Raw genomic sequence first — 25,336 nt, 5'->3', positions numbered from 1 at the left:
GCATTTGAATTTCAGACTTCAGGTTTCTGAATGTTTAATCCCTTGCAGATTTGATGGTGCAGTGGTAGTATTGTTGCCTCACAGCTATAGGTTTTCTGGTTTGATTCTTGGTTGGGGTGGCTTCTGTGTGGAGTCTGCATCTCCTCCCTGTGTTTGTGTGGATTTACTCTGGTGCCCTGCCATTTTACAAAGACGTGTCTGCAGTATTAATCCCTGCGTCTCGGCTGAAAATTGTTTTTGTTCTGTCCGCAGTAAAATTGACCGGCATTTGAATTTCAGACTTCAGGTTTCTGAATGTTTAATTCCTTGCGGATTTGATGGTGCAGTGGTAGTATTATTGCCTCACAGCTATAGGTTTTCTGGTTTGATTCTTGGTTGGGGTGGCTCCTGTGTGGAGTCTGCATCTCCTCCCTGTGTTTGTGTGGATTTGCTCTGGTGCCCTGCCATTTTACAAAGATGTGTCTGCAGTATTAATCCCTGTGTCTCTGCTGAAAATTGTTTTTGTTCTGTCCGCAGTAAAATTAACCAGCATTTGAATTTCAAACTTCATGTTCTTCAGAATACATAGTAGCACAACCTTTTTTTCTAGCAATTTTCTAAGTTTATAAGATGAATATTTTAAATTTGTCCCTATTTTTGGTACTGTATTCCCCCATTATTGGCTTCGTCCAGGTTTTTGTGCTAAGGTTGACAGCTATGGCAAGAACTGAATTCACTGAATATGGACTGTAGAATTGTGCATATTTACTGATAATGGTGGACTGTAGAATTGTGCATATTTACTAATAATGGTGGACTGTGGAATTGTGCATATTTACTAATAATGGCGGACTGTAGAATTGTGTATATTTACTAATAATGGTGGACTGTGGAAGTCTGAGTAGACTTTTTTATGATAAATGTTCTCAACTGGGCAGTTTTGCCATTATGGGTGCATTTGTTTTGTTTCATTGCTTACTGGAAAAATGTTCAAAACAAATTTAAAACACCCTCTAACAAGTGTACTGTATTGTACAAGGAATATAATTTTAGTACAATGAGGAAGGTGTATCAAAGAGCACATGTATGTTTCATATGCAAGGGGCCTATGATTCGAAAACAGCCCAAAATTAATCTGCCACTGGCAAAATGTATTTTCTTTGAATGTGGGTTTCAATGCTGTTTCAATGAATGTGAGTTTCAATGGCAGAGAAGTTTTAATGCTAAGTTTTCATTGTGAGACTGCATTGCTTTGTTTAACAGACGACTTAATGTTTGTGCTGTAAATACAAAATAAAACTTTCAAATGAAGTCCAACTCATCATTGAAGTAAAGCAGTATGCACATTAGTGTTTATGGTAAATGGAGTGAAATAGCCAAGTAATGGTTCATTGGAATGGCTGCAGAGGCTCCATTCAACCATTATTTTGTCGGGGGGGGGGGCAGCAAACTCAGACAGGCCCAGCTGAACTATACCTCCCAAATGTCCAGATTTTCAAAGAATGAATAGATTTTTGCTTCTTATTTTTGGTTTGTTGTTCATAAAATTTGTAGTTTTAATTCCTAAATGATTTGCCAGAAGTCACTAAATAATAAGTTTCAGACTTCATAACCTTCATAAAAATGCATGTTAAAGTAAGGGCCGTTCTATCAACTGTCTCAATTTATACAAGAGCAATTTTTAGTACTGTTTATATGTGCCCCCAATATATTTGGCCTTGTTCAGATTTACTGCATTAACAGGTTGAGAGGTACATGCAAATTGCTTTATAGAATTAGGCATAGCCAACCTCTCAACTGTCCCCAATTTTTGGCTCAAAATGTTGCTCTTCCCCCTAATAATCCCTCCGCAAAATAGCAATTTTGGAAGAAAACATGGAGGGTTTACAATTAAGAAATAACTGTAATAATCAAAGTTATAGGTTACTTGAAATGCATGTAGATTCTTTTATTTTGTCAGCTGCTCAAGGTAGCAATACTAATATTAAAGTGTCCCTTCTTTGACAGGTAGCAGCTGTATTGTGTGTCTATTTTATATTTTTGCATCACATTTTTGGTCCATTTTTCATAAAATTGTGTTTTTGGCAAATTAGTGACAAATCACTAAAGACTGAAGTTAGAAAATGACAGACATTTGAGTTTCAGATTTTATACCCTTCAGAAAATTCATACTAATGCAAGACCTATTCTATTATCTTTCTAAGTTTATTAGAGCAATATTTAAAAATTGTCCTTATTGTTGTGCCTTTGTCCCACTTCTGTGTATGGCTTTGTCCAGATTTCTTCCTCTTGAGGTTGAGAGGTATGACAAATGTGTCAGGGCCATCACAGTCAGCCAGAGAGATTTCAAATTGTGACATGCTTGTTGCACCCCACTCCCCCATGTAGTGACTCTGGATGTGTCCAAGCAAGGCAAGGAGTAGTTATATCTACCTTGGATGGGGAGGACACACTGCATAAGTATTACAGTGGCTTTTCATCTGTCCTTGATTTTGCAGAATGGTCTGGTTTCTGTCATATTTTTGTACTGTTGATTTATGCTTATTATTACTCAGATTTATGCTTATTACTCAAAGTGCCTGTTGCTCTGTGTTTAAGTAGCAATGCTTTAATGACCATAAGGTAAGCTTGTCTGACATCGTAAGATGCAAGTAAGCTTTAATAAGCATACTGTTAAAGAATTGCCAACATTGAAAGCCTTTCTGTTGTTGCCATGCAGAGAATACTTGACAAGATAATGTATAAGCCTTGGGTATTAAAGGACAGGATTCCATTATTTAAAAAAGCTCATTACACTTGTTGGAGACTTCCAGTCATCTCTACAGACTTTACCCGTAAACTAAACAGAATGCCAATCATGTGTGGTCCATAACCTGTACAGTAATCCTTTAAGCAATGTATCTTGAGCTTGTTTCTTGTTTGCTTTTCATTTTTTACTTTTATCATGTTTTCCCCATGAAACAAGTTGTCAGGCAGCAGGTCTTTTTGGATAAGAAACATTTTTACAAGTGGGGGCATCACATAGATTTCTACTTTCAGCATGTTGCTTGGTACTTTAATAAAGCTGAATATATTATAATTAGAACTGCAGTGCAAGGAGAAGTGGTTTGAGTTGAGTGCTTCTGGTTTTTCTTATACTTGATTTTGACTGGCATTCCAGTAATGTATTTAAAAAGTAATTTATTTTTTCTTGCCTCACAACCTTTTGTTTCCATCTAGATATTAAGTAAGCTGTCATGCAGCCAATGCATTGAAACATTTTTATTCTTCTACACTTATTTTTGTCTTGATTGGACTTTCATAATGATGGTTTGCCACCCAGGGCAGCGTATTTAATTAAAGTTAGTTTTTTGTGGTTTTGTGCATAGCTCCTCCCCTTTATGGTTGACCACACCCCTTCCCTTTGACCCCACCCATTCAGCGTCTCCTGCAGCCCCCCTGTGATTTGAAGTCACCAGCTGCCACTGCTTAGCCCAATGTGGAAGCCTTACACTGACATTTTCCACACTGAGCTAATGTTTCATGATTCTGAGACTGTTGTACTACTGAGGACTTCCCTCACAGACACCTTTGTACAGAGATCAGGCTCATAGATAAAGCTACATGTTAATACAGCAGCCTGGGCTCCTTCAGAAATGTTCACACATCCCACATTACTTTACAGAGTGATTCAGAGAATTACTTGGTGAAGTAAAATGTTATACTTGGAGGAAAATGCGAACACTGTCAAATGATGGTGATCATTCACTCCTATGGGAGTACTTGCAGTACAGATAAATGAAGTAAAGCCTTGGAGGTGGGGCTGGGGGGACACGTGTGTGCATGTATGCATGTGTATGTGTGTCTGTAAGGGCAAGAATAAAGCTAATTAAATGAGTGAGAGAGTGTGTGTATGAGTGCACATGTGTGTGTGTGTTTGTGTGTATGTATGCACGTATGTATGCAGGGTTCCTGTCAGAAGAGCGAACGCTTAAATTAGCGAACGCTCTTATATCGAACTTTAAAATTTGAAACCTGAAAATGTCGAAGGCATCGAACATCGTTTTTTTTTCCCAGGGAAAAAAAATCGATGGGCCGTTCTCTGAACTTTGCTGTTTTCTCCACTGTGGTGCGATCTCGGAGTTGGTATATTTAAGTTGGGTGTGTGTGTGTGGAGCACAGGATCTCACATTGGCGGGTTTGGGGGGGGGCACCCACTTTATTTTGCCTGTAAATTGTTTTTTTTTTTTTTTTTTGGCTCAGTGAATTTTTTTCATGGGAAAACAATTTGCTGGTCTGTTCCTTCAACATTTTAAGGTTTCATGTTTTTAAGTTCGATAGAAGAGTGTTCGCTGTTTTTAGTATCTGATCTTCTGATATCGACACTGTATGCATGCAGGGGAGAGGTTCTCATGTGATTCTGGGGATGATTGGAAGAACACTAATGTGGTCCTGTCTGACATCATAGTATTTGATTCAGAGATGTTGTAACAGACCACTAATCAGATGTTTGTCATTGTTGATCTACTACATCTTTGAAAATAAATTTCTGTCACATTAGTTGACCTACTTGCACTGGACAATTAGCATGCAAGTCTGTAAGCTTGAAAAATTTGTAAAAGCCTACAACTTGATTTCTGTGTATAAATGCTCACGAGTCACCCCACACCCTCAACCTTTGAGTCTTCAGCAAAAACCTATAGTTAAAAGTAACAAGATACATAGCAAAAATGCACCAAGGAATGGAGTTTTCCATAGGAATTTCAGTAGAGTTCAGTTCTGAATTTGATATCATCAAATTATTCACCTCCAGATGTAGAGTTTGGTAATGCCAAGTCTGTAGCTACAAAAATATTGTTTTCTATGGAGAAATATGCTGGGTCTACTTCAAAACAACAAATTCCCACTTACCCGAATCTGAAATGATCAAGGTGACATTATCGAATTTGCAGAACGCTGACACAACATATTACCAAAGTTTTTAACATGGAAAATGAACAGCTGGCCAAGAGAAAATAAAACCCATCATGTCAAACCCACCAAGGTGGGGGCTATGGCCCCCACAACCCCCATGTGGGGGGATGCATCCCCACCTCCACCAACTAAATATACCAACTCTGGGATTGCACAATGGTGGGGAAAAGGGCAAATTTCCCATTGTTGGCCAACTGTTCATTTTCCCTGTAAAAAACATTGGTAATGTGTGGTGCTGGTGTTTTGCAACTTTGGTGATGTTTCCTTGTTCATTTTAGACTGGTATAAGTGGCAATTCAATTCTTTCACATAGACCCGTAAAAGCCCAAATGTCAGCAACTCTGAAACTTCATTACAAAGATGTGTGGAAATTATAATGAGATACATGGCTACAAAATGCACCCCAGCACTGATAGTCTGTCATTTAAAATTTGCGGGCAATTTACTGCAGAATTTCACCTGTCCCCCTCAGCACAATACAGTTTATGGTTACAAAGATGGAAGTGACAAACATACAGATTTGTCTGAAGAAATATCTTTAGGACTTTTGACTCTAAGAAAAGCAGCTAAGTAAAGATATATTGCTGACTAGAGTTGTATAGTTCAGCCCAAGCAGAAGTTTTATAAGCAGCACTAATGGAAACCAAGAGTAATACAGCATGCCAGCTGATAACAATGAAATGGCAGTGAAATCTCATATTTATACCACTATTTAAAAGTTCCATCACCTATGACTTGGCAATTCTTTTGAGATCATATGCACACATTTATGGCAAAACCAGACTCAGAACACCCTGATTTCTTCCTTTTATTAACATTGTGAATATTACAAGAAAATGTAGAGGCAAAGACCCCTACAACACTTGTAGTTAGCATTTTCTATCTATCTGTGGTTGAGGACAGTTTGTAGTTGTACACCTGTATTGTGCTTCTTGTGATGGCTAACCTTACAATAAGGTACACGGCTTTGTAAATTGTGGGAATTGCGGCAGACTTCATTTGTCTCCTTACAGTGTACATGTCATGTTAGAGTTTTCCAGGAATGTATGGTGAGATATGCCACAATTCATATATACACCATATGCATTTTTAATCAGTTTTGTGAATACCATGCACAATCCAACATAATTACAAACAAAGGGGCAATACTCAATTTAAAACTGTGCATCTATTAAATGCAATAAAGCATATTCTGTGTCCTGATTCTACTGGACATGTTAAACTACTTTGTAGGGGTCATTTTACAACTTAATACCTGCCAGTGAATTTCCTTGTAGTCCTTATAGTAAAAAGACTGCAAGGAAGTTTGCAGGCTGGTCATAGAGAACTGTCTGATTATCTTCAGCAACCAACAGTTTGAGAAAGTGCTTGGCATGGGTCTTAGTTTTTATTTTAAAAAGCATAGAATATTAGAGACTGGCTGAAGACACAAAAAAATAAAGGTGATAATGGTTCACATTGTACCACATGTGCTCATGGCCCAACTAACCACAGGTCTAGTACTTACCTGTGTAACTCTGACTTTTTTGACAACCATGTACTGGGAAAAAGAGTTCTGATTAATGTGGGAGAGGATTGTTAACACTAGGTCAGGTCTTTATAGGGCCCAATGGAGATCTTACACAGGCATTCTATTGGGCAAAACTGTTAACAAGTTTAAGGAAAGAACAGCCCGCATCCTCTCAGACATCAGGCTTAAGGTTTTCAGAAACTCACAAATATGGCCACTTGGACCACCAAGGATTTTTCTTCAAATTATTGACTGATAAGAAATGGGGCCACTGGAGGGCAACAAAAATGCCACTCTTGAACAAATGGAACAAAATGGCAGAAGATATGCAAAGCACTGGGGCTCAGTTCTAGTTATTCCATAAAGGAGTTTCTAGTTTTGAGGAAGTTGTACCACAAACCATATTACTAAAACACTTTCATTATGTTTCTTCAGCATGTAACAAGTATTTTTATTTGTCAGCGCAACTTTCTCTGTACAAACAGATTTGCTTTTGTGATGACCAGTACATTAACAAAAGGAACATGCCCTAGCCTTCTATGTGTCCAGCATTCTCAAGGAGCACTTGAAGACTGTTCTTACTTACAATTTAAAATTACTTTTAAAGTTCCATAAAGCTGATAAGCCCCATAAAAGTAGGCACTGCATTTATCTAACACATTTAAGTGTTTTGGTATTGATTTTTAAGAATAAGGGTGATGTGCAGAGCTGTAGTAACTACAGAGGGATAAAACTGATCAGTCACAGCATGAAGTTATGGGAAAGAGTAGTGGAAGCTAGGTTAAGAAGGGAGGTGATGATTAGTGAGCAGCAGTATGGTTTCATGCCAGGAAAGAGCACTACAGATGTGATGTTTGCTCTGAGAGAGTTGATGGAGAAGTATAGAGAAGGTCAGAAGGAGTTGCATTGTGTTTTTGTGGACATAGAGAAAGCATATGACAGGGTGCCTAGAGAGGAGTAGTGGTATTGTATGAGGAAGTCGGGAGTGGCAGAGAAGTATGTAAGAGTGGTACAGGATATGTACAAGGGTAGTGTGACAGTGGTGAGATCTGCAGTAGAAGTGACAGATGTGTTTAAGGTGGAGGTGGGATTACATCAAGGATCAGCTCTGATCCCTTTCTTATTTGCACTGGTGATGGACAGGTTGACAGAAGAGATCAGACAGGAGACCCCGTGGACTATGATGTTTGCAGATGACATTGTGATATGTAGTGAGAGTAGGGAATAGGTTGAGGAGACCCTGGAGAGGTGGAAATATGTTCTAGAGAGGAGAGGAATGAAGGTCAGCTGGACTAAGATGTAATATATGTGTGTAAATGAAAGGGAGGGTAGAGGAATGGTGAGGATGCAGGGAGTAGAGCTGGCAAAGGTGGATGAGTTTAAATACTTGAGATCAACAGTTCACAGTAATGGTGAGTGTGGAAGAGAGGTGAAGAAGAGAATACAGGCAGAGTGGAATGGGTGGAGAAGAGTGCCAGGAGTGATTTGTGACAGACAAGTACAGTAAGAGTGAAAAGGAAGGTCTACAAAAGGGTAGTGAGACTAGCTATGTTATATGGGTTGAAGACAGTGGCATTGACAAAAAGGCAGGAGTCAGAGCTGGATGTGGCAGAGTTAAAGATGTTAAGATTTGCACTGGGTGTGACGAGGGTAGACAGGATTAGGAATAAGTATATTAGAGGGTCAGCCCAGTTTGGACAGCTTGGAGACAAAGCTAGAGAGGCGAGATTGTGTTGGTTTGGACATGCGCTGAGGAGGGATGCTGGGTATATTAGGAAAAGGATGCTAAGAATGAAGCTGCCAGGTAAGAGGAAAAGAGGAAGGCCTAAGATAAGGTTTATGGATGTGGTGAGAGAGGACATGCAGGTGGTTGGAGTGGCAGAGCAAGATGCAGAGGACAGGAAGAAATGGAAATAGGTGATCTGCTGTGGTGACCCCTAACCGGGAAAAGCCGAAAGAAGAAAAATAAGATTTAATAAACAATACTGAGATCCAGAGGATCTAAGTCAATAGAAGAGTTTAAGGCAAATAATGATGCAGACTATACTGTTCGACTAAAATAATAGACATGAAGAAGCCTCTACAGCGAAAGTGATTATAAAAGAAATATGTTATTTACTGGATTTTTGACTGGTATCCTGTATGAAAGGACATTTTAGGGTTTTCATTCCTTAGGTTGGGATCATGCTTAAAACAAAAATACTTAAATTTCAAAACAGAGGATTCACTGTAGAGGATCACTTTTTTGCTTGGTGAGCACTGAGTCCTGTTTGATAGGCAAATCAGGTAAAAAGGACACCGAGTTTTATTGGATGTGAAAAACAGGTGAAAAGGACACTAAGTCTTACTGGATATGCAAAAGAGGTGAACAAGACCTCCACCAACCATGAGTTGAATTGAAATGCAACAGACCTGGCACCTCCCCCTGTCTAAATGTTTAAGTACTATAAATACTAATAATTACTGGATGTTCACTAAAGAAGATTGGTCATACATCAGGATTTAATAAAGATGTTGTTGAATATGTTACTGGTGTAGTTCTGAATTATGAGGTCCTTGTACAACCTATTGTGTAGCATACAATTTAGACCTAGGCCATAGATCTAGGGGTGTGATCCAGAGTATCATCCTTTTTGGTTTTTGTTTAGTCCTGCACCCCTTCTAGGCTATAAGTTGGATATACAACATGGTGTTCGTACTACCTTCGGAATTTTGCGTTTACCTTTTTTCATTTTATGGAACTGTACTTTCCAGCTCCACTTTCTAGTTTTGTTAATGCTGATAAGCCAACAGAAATGTTAGCAACTTTTTTGGGAGACCAGTTTAATTGTGATGTATGTGGCATGGCAGGTTATTTTACTCTGGCAATTACTGATTACTAAACCGGTGTATTTTTTCATATTGCAATGTACTATTTTTATCACAGATTCTTGGCACATAATGCTAATTAATCCATGACCTTTGTAAAATATCTAGAGTAATTAAATTTGTGAATGTTTCTAAAGAAAACTGACCATATTCTGCAGGTAGCACACTCCATTTGCTCAACAAAATCAAGCTGCTGTGCTGTGATAGACTACAGATGCCCACTATAATTTTTCGGTCCTTCTCATTGCCTTTATCTTTAGAAATAAGTATGAGTCCACCTCAGAGTGCTGAATGATTATACGTCTCCAGGGAAAACTGAGCAGTACCTCCTCACACTTTTCTATTATGTTTGCTGATATCATTTCTTCCTTGCCTGAAGGACTACTTCTGAATGACTTTTGAAAACCTGCAAATATGAAAACAAGATTTTATCCATATTTTTGGCTTATAGCACACAGTGGACTAAAACTTATATGGATTCCTGCTGTTGTAACAATGAACTGCACACCAAGCCAACACAAGTATAGATCATGCAAGCATTTTATTTTCAGCATAGCTGATCAGCAATGCATTTTACAGTAACATTATAATGACTATCATTAAACAGCAGATTCATTGATTACATTAGCTAGATGGAGCCTTTTTAATGCTGGCAAAATTTAGCTACTACTGCTAGAAGACTAGACAAAATGAATGTTCTATAATTATTCGACCATTGACAAATTTGCAAACATGCACTTAAAAATAGAGATACACTTTCATTGCAGTGCCCTTCAGAGATGACAGACACATTTCTTCTATATTGTCCAATCATTCTTTATCAGTGCCATAAAATAAGCCGCAGTTATTTACCATGTATGTGCTACTACATTAAACAACATGTAACAGCACTTTACATTCCACTGAAAAAAATGTCACTGGAAAGAGGTTAATACACAAATGTGCAGTGACATACAATACATTATTAACAAGTAAGGCATACTTTTATAAATCCTTTCTGTAAAAGCAATGATCAATTCAAGCAGGACCAGTCACAGGTAAAATAGAGCCCTCAATGAAGGGTCCATTGCCTCCCCTGTTTCATGCACCCATGTTTTGATCTTCCTAGCATGGCTCGTACTCCTTACAGGTTCATAGGTGTGTACTAGCCTAATAGCCCTGGGGCCTTTGCAAGCCTAGCCATAGGATTACCCTGGCATTGGGCCACCTGACCTTAGTTCCCAGTGCCTCTATTGAGTGGAGCCACTGGAGTTATCCTCGGAGTTAATTTTCTATTTAAACGAAAAAACCACCACAGTCACCAAGCACAAATAAATCCGATTCAGGTAGTAAGGTGTGACAGTTTAATATTTCTCAAAACGCCAACAAAATAACACACATGAACCACACGTTTTCGTCTTCAACTTCTTCAGCAAAAACAGCCATATTTAAATACATTTGTTTTTATATGCATTTCAAACCACATCCACATTCAAAATACCCAATCATGGCCCAAGTTATTTAATTGGTACTTAAAGAAATATATGTGCATGTATATATTGCACTGTATAAACAAATAAAATCAAATTGCAAGGTGCATAAATGTATCCAACACGATCCATTAAACATATATTACTAAATAAATACAAATTCACTCAATGCAATTGTTAAAAATCAGTGTTTAAACCATTTTCTAAAATAAGTTGAATCAAAACCTTACAAAAACTACATAGTGTATAACCCATTAAAGTATAATATATAGCACCATCTAGTGGTGTTTACTAAAAACACTAATAACTTTTAAAATTTGTAAGATTTCTTAAAACACATAAAAACATTTTAAGGGATTCCTGGGATTTTTTGAGGAAAATAGGGCCATCTTTATACTCTGAAAACCTTGCATTTGGTACTATGGATGTAACAGATCTATTTGGTTGTATCCCACATGATGTGGGATTACATTGGTTTGAAGAAATGCTAATTGGCAGTAAGATGTTGACGCACACTGATTTTAGGAATACTCTCACCTTGATGGAAATTGTGTTAAAAAACAATTATATTTATTTCCAAGGCGAGTACTACAAGCAAGAAAAAGGTGTAGCTATGGGGGCACATTGTGCCCCAACTTATGCCAATATCATCATGGCATATTGGGAAGAACAATTTGTACTCAATTCGCCATTTTGTAAGCAATGGGTTCTGTATACTAGATTTCTTGATGACTTATGTTTTTTCTGGAACCAAGATGAATTTGTTAACCTTTTGGGTTACGTCAATAGTACCACTAGCTTTTTGAGGTTTACTCAAAATTTTGATTTTCACGAACTGAGATATTTAGATGTTTGTATTGGCAAAAATAATGGAAATTTTACATCATGTATACATAGAAAAAAAACTTTTTCCAACTCTTATTTGCATCACGCCAGTTGCCATCCCCCACATCAAAAGAAAGGGGTGGTGAAAGGGCAGCTTGTGCGTTTGAGCAGAATGACATCTGACAATGAAGCATTTTTACAAGAGGTCAATTATTTGAGGGAGTTATTTACTAGGAAAGTGTATTCACAAGAATTTTTCAATAATATTTTGGAAGAAGTGAATATTAAAAGGGATGATTCGTTTGCCCCCATATTAGGTAAGGACGTGACTTTTGAGTTAAAAAAGCAAGACAAACAATCTATCGATCAGCACAATGCAGGACACATTACTACTTTTAATGAACACTCAGTGCTCATAAGAAAGATATTCACTAGTGAGTGGAACAGCTTTTCAAAATTATCATATTTGGAGTATATTTTCGATAATAAATTGACTTACACTTTTCGTAAGGGAAGAAGTATCAAGAATATACTAGAAAATGGTTTTAACAACAATGTAAAGAACAAGAAAAACAAAGCAAAGAAGGGGCTATTTAAATGTGGTAGGTGTAGTTACTGCACATTTTTAATGTGTGGTGACTGCGTTTACTTGCAAGCGAGGGGTAAGACACTTTATTTAAATACCTTCGCTAATTGTGACACCAAAGGCATTATATATATTGCTATTTGTAAGAAATGTTCTTCATTTTATATTGGAAAAAGTGAAAGGAAGCTCAGGCAAAGAATTTATGAGCATTTATATGATGTTAGAGTCAAAAATGAGAAAAATGCATTATGCAAGCATTCTATGAAATGTGGAACTTTAGGCTATCAATTTTTTGTACTGGAGGTTGTTCCCACTAATCCTAGGGGGGGTATGTGGGAAACCCTGATTGAATATCGGGAGTTGTATTGGCAAATACTATTAGATGCAAGTAGAAATTTTGGGCTCAATGATATGGTGTCCTTAGCACCAGTGTTGAAATTAAGAGCTGTAAAGCTTTGACAGTATGTTTTTAATTCACATTGAGTGGCTTTGTTAAACTATTGTTAAAGTAATTCAACACTGTAGATGTTTTTACTTTACTTCAATTTTTATGTGTTTTAAGAAAACTTACAAATTTTAAAAGTTATTAGCGTTTTTAGTAAACATCACTAGGTGGTGCTATATATTATACTTTAATGGGTTTTACACTATGTAGTTTTTGTAAGGTTTTGATTCAACTTATATTAAAAAATGGTTTAAACACTGATTTTTAACAATTGCATTGAGTGAATTTGTATTTATTTAGTAATATATGTTTAATGGATAGTGTTGGATACATTTATGCACCTTGCGATTTGATTTTATTTGTTTATACAGTGCAATATATACATGCACATATATTTCTTTAAGTACCAATTAAGTAACTTGGGCCATGATTGGGTATTTTGAATGTGGATGTGGTTTGAAATGCATATAAAAACAAATGTATTTAAATGATGGCTGTTTTTGCTGAAGAAGTTGAAGACGAAAACGTGTGGTTCATGTGCGTTATTTTGTTGGCGTTTTGAGAAATATTAAACTGTCACACCTTACTACCTGAATCGGATTTATTTGTGCTTGGTGACTGTGGTGGTTTTTTTGTTTATTAGTCATTTTTTTCTACCGCTTGCTCAATGTTGGTTTACCAGTTAATTTTCTATTTCCCATCCACTCATCAAGATTTCTCTTGAAGAGGGTCAGCAAGGTGCTCTGCTTGACATGCATGGGAAGTCTATTCCATAGCATCATGGGCAACCTCTGGGTTATGACCCTGTCCCTCCAGTACATTCTGTTGATTGTGGTAATGAGGTTATGGTCTCTGGAGCATGTGGTGTGGAGGGATTGAAATTTCTTTAGATGTGGCATTTCTAACAGAGCTGGGTCAGACATGGCTTTGTAAATCAAGCAAATATTGCCTCTAAGTAGTCAATATGAGACAGAGAATAGTTGGAGTTTTTTAATCTGTCCATATAGGACAAGTGTTTAAGGCCTAGGATCCTCTTTGTGAGGTACTTTTGTGGCATCTCCAGTTGTTGCAGGTGACTAGTGAGGTACATGCCAAATGGGGCATTGTACTCGATCACTGGCCTAATGAGGGAAGAGTGGAGGGAGACAATGACCTCTTTCTTCCTGGTTGCAATAATCTGTGAACTTTGTCAGCCAGAGTCCCTTCATGTTTGCCTGGACTTCAGAGAAGTAGATACCAAACAGGAGAGGACCCAGGACAAACCCTGTGGCACTCCACTCGTGACTAGTCAGCAGTCTGACTTGGAGGCAGCTACTTTCTCACTGTGGGTTCTATCTGTGAGCCAGTTTGCAACTCACCTAGTTATATAGGGGTTGATGCCTAGCTTAGTGAGTTTTTCTATGATTCCTGAGTGGGGAATTGTATCAAATGCCTTGGCCAGATCAAGGTAGGCTGTATGAACCACCTTGCCTTCATCCACAGCTCTGGTGACTGACTCACAGAAGTCGACCAAGTTGAGCAGGAATGATCTACCCTTCACAAAACCAAACTGTGCGGGATCCAGAGTTTAGAGATTCCCTATATCCTTGTTTATTACGTCCATGATGCTGTGTTCCATAGCTTTGCATATCAGACTCATCAGGCTAATGGGTCGATAGTTCCCAGGGTCTGTAGTCGTTCCTCCTTTGTGGATTATGATGACTGTAGCAGTGCGCCATTTGGTAGGGACAAAGCCTGAGGTGAGGCTGTGATTGAACAGGGCACACAGGTGAGGTGCCAGTTCACTCTGTAGTTCATGTAGAACACAGCTTGGGATATTGTCAGGTCCCATAGAATCTGTACTTTTGGCCTTAGATAGTGCTGTTTTAACCTGTGCAGTAGTAATACTGGGTGCCTGGCAATCTACTGGTATTGTGATTGGTCCTTTGGGGGGTAAAGTTGGCACTGAATCTGTCGGCCAGTATATTGGCAATATCTGTTGGCTCGGTATAGGAGGTACCATTGTGCAGTAGCTCAGAGCAAATCTGGTTATTGCCATGGAGATTCTTTACATAACTATAGAAGGCCTTGTGGTTGTCTTTACTCTCTGCTGCAATTCTGTTTTCATAGCTAGCTTTAGAGGATATGATGAGGATCTCAACTTTTTGTTGAGGCTGATAAGGGAGGTTTTCCAGTCTTGGCACTTCACCTTATTCTGCAACAGTTTCCTCCTTCTGTTGTAGAGTTTGTTTATGGCAGGGGGCCACTGGATTGGCTTCCTTTTTTTGGAGGAGAAGGTCTTGGTTCTATTGGGTATGGTGAGATCCATGCATTTGTGTATGTGTTTGTACAGTGCATCGGTGTATGATTCTGCAGTCATGCAACTATTCTCCATTTGCATGGGTGCCGTGAAGTTAGCCACTTCTGCTTTTAGAAGCTCAAAATTAGCTTTGGAGAAGGTTTTCATGGTGGTTACCTTTGTGGGGGGGGGGGGTGTATTTCCAAGGTTATTAGTTTCTGGTCGGATCTAACCAGGGATGAGCTGACTATTGGTGTAGAGCAATGGTCACCCGTGTTAGTAATGACCAGGTCAAGGATGTTGCTACCTCTAGTGGGGATAAGAACGAGCTGGTCCAGGGCATTTGAATTAATGAACTCCAGGAAAGTGTTGGGCAAGTGTATTGGTACATGAGTAGTTTTCCCAGTTAACTGAGGGGTAGTTGAAGTCACCAAGTATGCAAGTGTTAGGTTGGACCCTAATATTCTCCAGGGTACTTAGAAATGTGGAGTGTGAGTCTTGGGACATGGTTGGGGACTTATACCAGGCTGTGACCTGAATTGCTGTCTTATCCAGTGTTAGCTGCACCTGAAGTATTTGGATGCATTATGTTGGGCTACCAGTCTGGAGGTGCGTGCATCCTTTATGAATATGGAAACACCACTGCCTTTAGAGCTTTGGTCCAAGTTCTGGGGCAGAAAGTTGTGGAAAGAGTTATAGCCTGGTAGTGTAGGGATACTTTCTGCTGTCTTGAACCAGGTCTCTGTTGCAGCACAAATGTCAATGTTCTCCAATTTAAGGAGTGCTTTGAGTGAGTGCATTTTGAGATTTAGATGTCTAGCATTGAGCAGCATGACCCTCAGATTGCATTTGTTTGTAGCTGTCATGGTGGTAATTTGTTCTTTGAAATACCACCTAAAAAAGGCACTATGGGGTGGCAAGAGCCTTGGCCAGTATTCGGAAGCCCTGGGTGACAGATGCATGCCATCTCTGGCAAAGCATTGAGGTCTGTCAATCATGTCATCCCAGGCAGACAAATACTGGATCCCCTTAGAGTGACACCAGAAACTTAGCCAATTGTTGAAATCAGTCATTTTCTGCTTGTATTCTGGTATAATTCTAGGTGATGGTAGGATGCTGCTCAGGGCTAGGGTCATACCCGCCTGGGCTACATAATCTGAGAGCTCCTCCATGTCTCTTTTCATGTAGTCCAGGGATGTATGTCTCTGGTCATTCACACGCACATGTACAATGACTGAGTCATGTTTGTACCTGTTGTTGAGGGACCTGAGTGTGGCGGATCCTGGCACCTGACAAGCAGCTGACTGTTACTTTATCCTTATTCAACCTAGTGAGTGGGACATCAATGTGCCTCACTATCGAGTTACCAATGACTAGTGTGTTGGGCATGCTGTTTTGCCCTAGGGACTTTGGTTGAGTGGCACACTGTTTAGGAGAGTTATGTGTCTCGTGATTAGTGTTGTGTTGTGGTGATTGAGTGCATTTCTGCCTTGAAGGTCACTGCTGTTTGGGTAGATTTTTATTGAGAGCCTCCGTGAAAGTGGGTGAGTGGTTTGTGTTTTTATGTGAAGACAGTGCTGGTGTCTGTTCTGGAGGGTGATGTGTTCCATGTGGTGTGGTGCAAGTGTTGACCTTCTCTTCTTGACCAGCTATTTCGGCCTTGGCTGGAGAGTGTGTGGCTTCCAATTTGGATATATAAGTGCATCTCTCACAAGTCTGAGTGCTGGGAGGTAAGAGGAGAGGATTGTTGGTGTACATGAGGCAGTTGCTACATTGCCTCAGTTTGCCCAAGTTCACCAGGTTAATAGGAGAAAGCACAGGGAACTGACCTTTAGACATGCCTGGAGAGGTGGGCATTAATAAGTACTAGAGCTGTTTCCTTGAAGAATGTTTAGTGCTGATAGCACTTTTGTGTACTACAATAATTGCTACAAGAAGTCTGGTAAAGTGCTATACTAATAAGATGTAAAAGTGCAGGAGAGGAGAGAAGTAGCAGAACTAAGGGAAAAATTGAAGACCAAACTTTGGCACCACTAAGAAGCTTACAAACAGTCCTGGATACAGCAAATCTGTATCTGGACTAAACTAGTTACAGGAAAGGTGGGAAACAAGCTCAAACACAGGCTTTTAAACCAGAATGTTGAAAGAGGTGGAAAAACTGCCCAAACAGCCAATAAACTACAATTTCTGGGCCAGAATCCACTCCTCTTGTGGTAGATAGGCTACCTAATGCTTACTACTCCGAGTGATAAGCTAGGTGGCTTCCCTCCAACACAGAAAGGCTTGGGGGTTTCAGAAGCTTACATACAGTCCTGGATACAGCAAATCTGTATCTTGACTAGACTAGTTACAGGAAAGGCGGGAAAAGCGCAAACTTCTCCAAGTAGTTTTCTAATATGTTTCCCAAACCACTTTATTTTGGTTTCCCTTAATCCATTATCCCTTCTTGCATACTGTTCTGTGCAACATAACTTCTCCCTGTATCACAGATAGTGAATTGCACCATATATCACTTATCATGAAGCCTACTGACCCTGAGGTCTGCATTATCTATTTCATACCCTGTTTTGGACAATAAGACCATTGACCCTGTCAGTGTCAATAATGCCAGTAAACCCATGTTTTCTATTACCTCAACTTGTCATGGACAGCAAGGCCAGTAACAGTTTTTTGGACAGTATGGTAAGTGATGGCATGTTCCAAATCACCTAACATCTTACCATGTCATGAGAGTAAGGGAAATTACCTTATTATGGACAGCATGGCTAGTGGACCTGTGGATGAAACCTAATTTCCAAGACTTGTACTCACAGTCTCAGTTTTTTTTATTCACTACCAACAGGTTATGGCATAGGTAAGGACAGAGGCATAAAATGACATGTAACCAAAGACCATTGTCAAAGAATGCTATGTCTGCCTCCCTGTTATAGATCACTTCAGTTTCCACACGATTGCTGTCACTCCTCCAATGTTTATGCATGCGGGGACAAAATGGAGGAGTATGATTTTTATATGTGGAATGGGTTTTAATAGGTATCAATACCCAGATAAACAATCCAGTAATGATGCATTTTCCCAATTATTAGTACTGTGTACATGAATCACATACATTATTCCATGCGTTATACCACAAAGAAGCAGCAACTATGGGGAAAGTATGAATGGCAGGAGATACAATACTGTGCTGCAATACCACATGAGGTTAGTGAGCTGATATTTATTAAGTTCTGAAAGAATGGACCAATAATAGCAGAGCCTTATAAACTGTATTAAAAAGTATTTAACTTTTAATGTTGATCACCCTCTGCATAGCAGCAAAGCCTGGCATACAGATGTATCAGGAAAGTCTTCATGAAATTATACACTGAATAATGTGGTTGTCCTTAAATCTACTTTTCCATAAAACTTCTCACATTTTGATGCACTTAGAAAAAAATGTTGAACATAACAAACCCCAAGTACATATGTTATCCACATGGGACTTTTCTGCTGTACATGTGAAAGTAGGCAGAAAACAAAATGAAATAAGTGAGTGCCATTATTACTGACATTATCCTCAACATCTATATTTGCCAAAAACAACAACAACATAAAAATCTAATTTGCTGAATAAGTATGCTAACAGCAGACTGGTGGAGTATTAGGTTGCATCGGGTCTTATATCAGATCATCAAAATGGCACATTATCGAATGCTGTAATGGCGAACTACAAAACCCGAACCATAACAATAGTGAAACCTCAAAAGAGCAAATTTTTTCCCTGGGAAAAAATTCACTGTTCTGAGTAACACACACACACCACAAGCACACTAAAAATCAGCAATCCACATACATAGATTTAAAAGTTACATCTAACCCTACAATACACTTCACATACACTACTATCTATCCAGTTACCTTAACCCAGACCCTAACCCTAAGGTCCGTCACTATCGCACACTCACCTCACCCGCGCCCTAATCCTAGCTCACTTTACCCACCCCTAACCCCAAATTCTCACTATCGCACACTCACCTCACCCGCACCCTAACCCTAACTCACTTAACCCATCCCTAACCCCAAATTCTCACTATCGCACACTCACCTCACCCGCGCCCTAACCCTAACTCACTTAACCTGCCACTAACCCCAAATTCTGTCACAATCGCACACTTACCTGACCCGCTCCCTAACCCTAACTCAGCCAACCCGCGCCCTAACCCAAACATCCACACAATCACACACTTACCTTAACCAAACCCGTAACTTTCCACCGCATAACTGAAAACAGTGAAGCCACAACAACGGCCAACCAAATTCTTTCCCTAGGAAAGAATTCAGTTTTGTGCAGCTTCGCTGTTTTCAGCATTCGTGATATTGAGTTCGATATTAGATCATTCGAAATTCTGCCATTTTGATGATCTGATATAGACTCGGTTGCATCATCTCCTATAGGAGATAAGAATCTGTCTCTATAAAGAGACATTTATTAAGCCCTACAGGACTATGGGTAATTTTGAAGAACTCATGTTTGCAGCTACATGGATGAATGGTGATATTTCAGATCAAATTGACAAACCTGGCATATGATTTGCATTGAAAAGTCTCACATTTGCAAATATGGAATGGAATTAAATGTACATTAGTTAAGAAGGGTTGTTGAGAAAACCTGCTTAATACTTCATGGAAATTTATAATCAGTCAGTGTTCTTTCATTCATGAAAATTAACTGACAGTTTGTGGTTGCAGTAAGTATAATATGATGGTTTTTAAATTCAGATAAAGTGCTGCAGATGACTATGACCTTCTTAAAGGGGAAGTGAAATGAGAGATGATAGACAGAAACATATGCATAGAGCAAATGAATGGCCTTTATAAAGGAAATCAGCTTGAAATTTAATATTGTTTATGCTCTATGTTAATGCATCCATATATGCAAACTATACTTTTCATTAAAATTGTTAGAAAGAGTCTGAAGCCTCTTAAGACTACTCTCCAAAATGTACTTACCCTCTACAACTTTAGATATAAGTAGGATGATAAATGTACTTACCCTCTACAACGTTAGATATAAGTAGGCTGATAAATGTACTTACCCTCTACAACTTTAGATATAAGTAGGCTGATAAATATACTTACCCTCTACAACTTTAGATACAAGTAGGCTGATAAATGTACCTACCATCTACAATTTTAGATATAAGTAGCCTGATAAATGTACTTACCCTCTACAAATTAAGATATAATTAGGCTGACAAGTTCTCGCTCTCTAAAACTTTAGATATACGTAGGCTGATAAATATGAAGTCAACTCCCCCATTGCAAATGGTATAAAGGAAAATATAGATTGCAAAGAAAGTAGATCTAGGGTAGGAATCCCAATGTGCAAGAATATAATTTTAATAGTCATACAACGTCTAAAAGGAGTCGATTCTCAAAAGCATTAACACTGTGGTAGAGTGACGTAATGTAAAATTATGCAGATAGGTCATTTTGAGGTTTTTAGAAAAGCGAGTGTAACTAACAGCAACCAGTTTGTTATTTAGTTGCTTTAACAACATAAAAGTGCTCTATGAATCACAAAACCATCTACAACTTCCCTCTGTGTACAAAACTACAGAACAAGAAGTGTGAAAAACAGAGTTTGAGCTGTTCTGACCATGACCACAGAAACCTATCATACCTGTAAAAGATAACTCTGAAATGAATGGCAACATGACTGTTGAATCATTAACCACATGATATGCCCAGTCTGAATAGACTGATGTTACCAACTCTAAAATGAATGACAACATGGCTGTTGAATCATTACTCAAACGATATGCCCGCAGTCTGAAAAGATTGATGTTACCATCTCTAAAATGAAAGGCAACATGACTGTTGGTTCATTACTCACACAATATGCCTGCAGTCTGAATAGACTGGTGTTACCAACTCTAAAATTAATGGCAGCATGACTGTTGATTCATTACTCACACGATATGCCCGCAGTCTGAATAGACTGATGTTACCAACTCTAAAATTAATGACAGCATCACTGTTGAATCATTACTCACACAATACGCCCACAGTCTGAATAGACTGATGCTACCAACTCTAAAATGAATGGCAACATGACTGTTGAATCATTACTCACACAATATACCCACAGTCTGAATAGACTGATGTTACCAACTTTAAAATGAATGACAACATGACTGTTGAATCATTACTCACATGATATGACCACAGTCTGAACTCTAAAATGCTTGGCAACATGACTGTTAAATCATTACTCACACGATATGACCGCAGTGTGAACAGACTGACGCTACCAACTCTAAAATGAATGACAACATGACTGTTGAATCAATGCTCACACGATATGCCCACATTCTGAAGAGACTGATGTTACCAACTCTAAAATGAATAGGAACATCACTGTTGAATAATTACTCATACGATATGCTCACAGTCTGAATAGACTGATGTTACCAACTCTAAAATGAATGGCAACATGACTGTTGAATCATTACTCACACGATATGCCCACAGTCTGAATAGACTGATGTTACCAACTCTAAAATGAATGGCAACATCACTGTTGAATCATTACTCACACGATACGCCCACAGTCTGAATAGTCTGATGTTACCAACTCTAAAATGAATGACAACGTGACTGTTGAATCATTACTCACACAATATGCCCACAGTCAGAATAGACTGATGCTACCAACTCTAAAATGAATGACAACATGACTGTTGAATCATTACTCACACGATACGCCCACAGTCTGAATAGACTGATGCTACCAACTCTAAAATGAATGACAACGTGACTGTTGAATAATTACTCACATGATATGACCACAGTCTGAATAGACTGATGCTACCAACTCTAAAATGAATGACAACATGACTGTTGAATCATTACTCACACGACACGCCCACAGTCTGAATAGACTGATGTTGCCAAATGCAAGCACTAAGCAGTAACTCTTCTGTGGATGTGTGCAGTTGCACATCAGTGAGGAGACAACTATTCAAAAACAAAAAGTGTACATATTATTACCCTCTAATGTATTTATATCTATGGCAAGTAAGGATTTATTCCATCATGAAATAACAACTTTAAGTAAACTAAGGATATATTGTATCATATAGTAAGACATTACTAGATAGGGTCATTCTACTGACTACCATAATAAAACAATACAATTTCAGTTCATTTAGGTTTTTCATCTAACCGCCTTCGTAACATGCAACCAACTTAAGCACAAAATCCTATATGACGATTAGAAAAATTGTGCTACTGTATGCTCCAAAGCAAATTTCAACTCTTCATGTTAAATTGTATAAAACCTATCAAACAAGGAGTAGCACAACTTAGCAATATGTCTTCACACATGAAATCTAGGTGAAGAAGCAAAATAAAATCAAACCTATAGTCAGCATACTCAACTTAACCATGAAAGTGCATGGCAGAAACTGGAGAGAAATGGCTAAGCATTCTCATTTTATGCCCAAATGAATTTGTCCTGGCAGTGGAGGTCTCCTGGGTAAGTGGATCAGATGCAATTGCTTCAGCCTTCTCCAATGTCAAACTTACCTTACCATATGAGGTCAGGATATAATAGCCTTTAAATCAAAAACCATGGCACCCAAAACTCACGTTCCAGTGACTAACCACCTATGAACAGAATCAAATAGGACCACAGAATAGCTGATAATAGCTCTCTACACTTAAAATTGAAGTTTAATATTTTGTAACAGAAAATATTTTAATCTTTTTAATCTGCTGAAATTGCTGTCAATAGGGCTGAAATAATCATTGATTTGAGTGGTCAAAGTCACTTAACCTTTGATGGTGATTTATTACTGTTTTATTAAAAAGAATGTGATATGTAAGAGTAGTTGGAACTGAAGGCAGCTATTTTCATGGCTTAGCAGAAGTGAAAGAAATGCCTTATTGACTCAAACATGTACTTGACAGAAAAAGATAAATCCTGCAGTGGCTACCTTGAAGAAGGTTTTGAGTGAAAAAGAGTAAAGCCAGATCTATTCTACTAGTCTAGTAATGACTATTCTAGTAATCAGTGTGCAGTCAAGAGTACATACTATGAATGCTTTTAGGTTTTAATGCTGAATATATGAAACATCCCTTAAATGTGGAACACTCAAGTCTTTGTAGCCCAATAATGAACTCTTCTTGCTAATATTATTTATTTAATTAATTAATAATTTGTTCCAGGTCGGACTTTCCCGGTAAATAAATGTTAAATAAAATACAAATAAATTATGATTTCTTCACATTTTCTTGACCTCATTAGACCTAGGAAGCAAAAAATATTTTTAGAGGAGGTACTGGAAAAGAATATGAAAAATAACATAAAAAAACATAAATGCACATCCAGGTATAATACCAAAAGTCAGGTCATACTCAGCTGAAGTACTATTAATAATTAATGCCACCAGACCTAATTTGCCAGAGCAAAATTTGGCTTTGCTATTTTTTTCAAAAAATGTTACCAATCAGTCTTGTTGATAATGTTGAACATATGATAAGCTAAGGTCTGCAGTGATAAGCAGAAAATGTCTACATAATGACCAGGGAAAAGACGGGTCTGAGGATACTGTTTGACATGCTGTTATTGCAATAATGCACAATGTTTTATACCATGCTGTATGTCACTAGCTATACCTTGCATTGTTATAGCTGAATGTCATGTATTGTTTGTGAGATCAGCTGGGATTCAGTGAACTATGCTCAAATGCTAGGACAAAATGCAGTGGCGGTACATTATCAAGTCTCCTGCCAATACATGAAATCAGGAGGCAACAACACTGATGACTGCAGATGCTATGTAGAAATCTACAAATAATGCTTTTATATACCAGCTGTTACTCAACTAAGCTTGGAACTCCGCTGTATCTCAAGGATCTACTACATCTCAGTTATCTGCAAGTCTGGGTATGATTTGAGCATTTGTTGGGTTACTATAAGCATATATCATGAATATATCATATTTATTTTATAACATAGTCTTCTATTTTCAGTAATACTGCATAGGTTCATAGGTACATAGGTAGGTACTAGGCTATCAGGCCTGGGGCCTATATAAGCCTAGCCAAAAAGGTTCCCTGGCTTTCGCCACCCAAGAAGATTATTTTCCTGTGCCCCTGTCAAGCAGTGCTGCAGAAGTGATCCCTAGGGTGAAGATTCTATTTCCCAAACAATCATCAAGATTTTTCTTAAAGAGGGCCAATGGGAAGCTTTGCTTGACATGAATGGGTACTTTGTTCCAGAGTATGGGAAGTCTCTGGGACAGGAGTCTATCTTTCCAGCATGTTCTGTTTATTGTGGTGACAAGGTTTAGGACTCTGGAGCATGTGGTTTGGAGAGATTGGGGATTTCTTTAAGTGTAGCATGTCCAACAGCTCTGGGTTTGACATAGCTTTGTATGTTAGGCATAGATTATCTCTGAGTAAGCGATATGCGATGGAGTAGAGCTGGAGTTTTTTGAGATGGTCTGCATATGGCATCTGTTTGAGGCCGGTAATCCTCTTAGTGAGGTATTTCTGTGGCCTTTCCAATTGCTGTAGGTGTCTTATGAGATACATGCCAAATGGGGCATTGTACTCTATAGTGGGTCTGATGAGGGATGAGTAGAGCGGAACAATGACCTCCTTTGTTCTAGAGGAGAACCCTTTTGTGATGTGTGCCACATAGAAAGATTTCCTGACTACTGTGGCGATGTGGTTATCAAAGGAGAGACTACTGCCCACCTGTGTCCTGAGGTCTATTATCACACTTTCAGTGTTTAGTGAGCTACTGCCTATGTGGTAGTTCATAGGTAATTCATTTTTCCCAAAGGAGATGACAATGCACTTCCTGGCATTGAGCTTGAGGCCATGACTTTGACACCAAGCATCTGTTTCTGTGAGGCCCTTTTGTAGAATGTCTACACCATTAGGTGATTCTATTATGGTTCCAAGTTTGCGGTCATCTGCGAACTTTGTTAGCCAAAGACCTTCTGTGTTGTCCTGCACTTCAGAGAGGTAGATGCCAAACAAGAGAGGATCGAGGACCAAACCCTGTGGTACTCCACTCCTCACTGGTCTGAAGTCGGACTTGGAGTCAGCTTCTTTTACTGTGTTGGTTCTGTCAGTGAGCCAGTTGGCCACCCATCTTGTGACACAGTGATTTATGCCCAGTTTGGTTAGTTTATGTATAATTCCAGAGTGTGGGGATGGTACCAAAAGCCTTGGTGAGGTCAAGATAGGCTGTGTGCACAATCTTGCCCTCATTTACGGCTCTAGTGACTGCTTCATAGAAGTCAATCAGGTTTAGTATACATGATCTACCTTTTACAAACCCAAACTAAGTGGGGTCCAGGGTTTGGTGGTTACCTATGTCTTTGTTTATAAGCTCTAAGATGATATGTTCCATGGCCTTGCAGACC

This window comes from Protopterus annectens, chromosome 11.part0 (assembly GCF_019279795.1).
Source record: "Protopterus annectens isolate FY-2018-M chromosome 11.part0, PAN1.0, whole genome shotgun sequence".
NCBI classification, from domain to species: Eukaryota; Metazoa; Chordata; order Ceratodontiformes; family Protopteridae; genus Protopterus; species Protopterus annectens.
The sequence above is the reverse complement of the archived record's forward strand: the minus strand, read 5'-3'. Positions refer to the sequence as shown.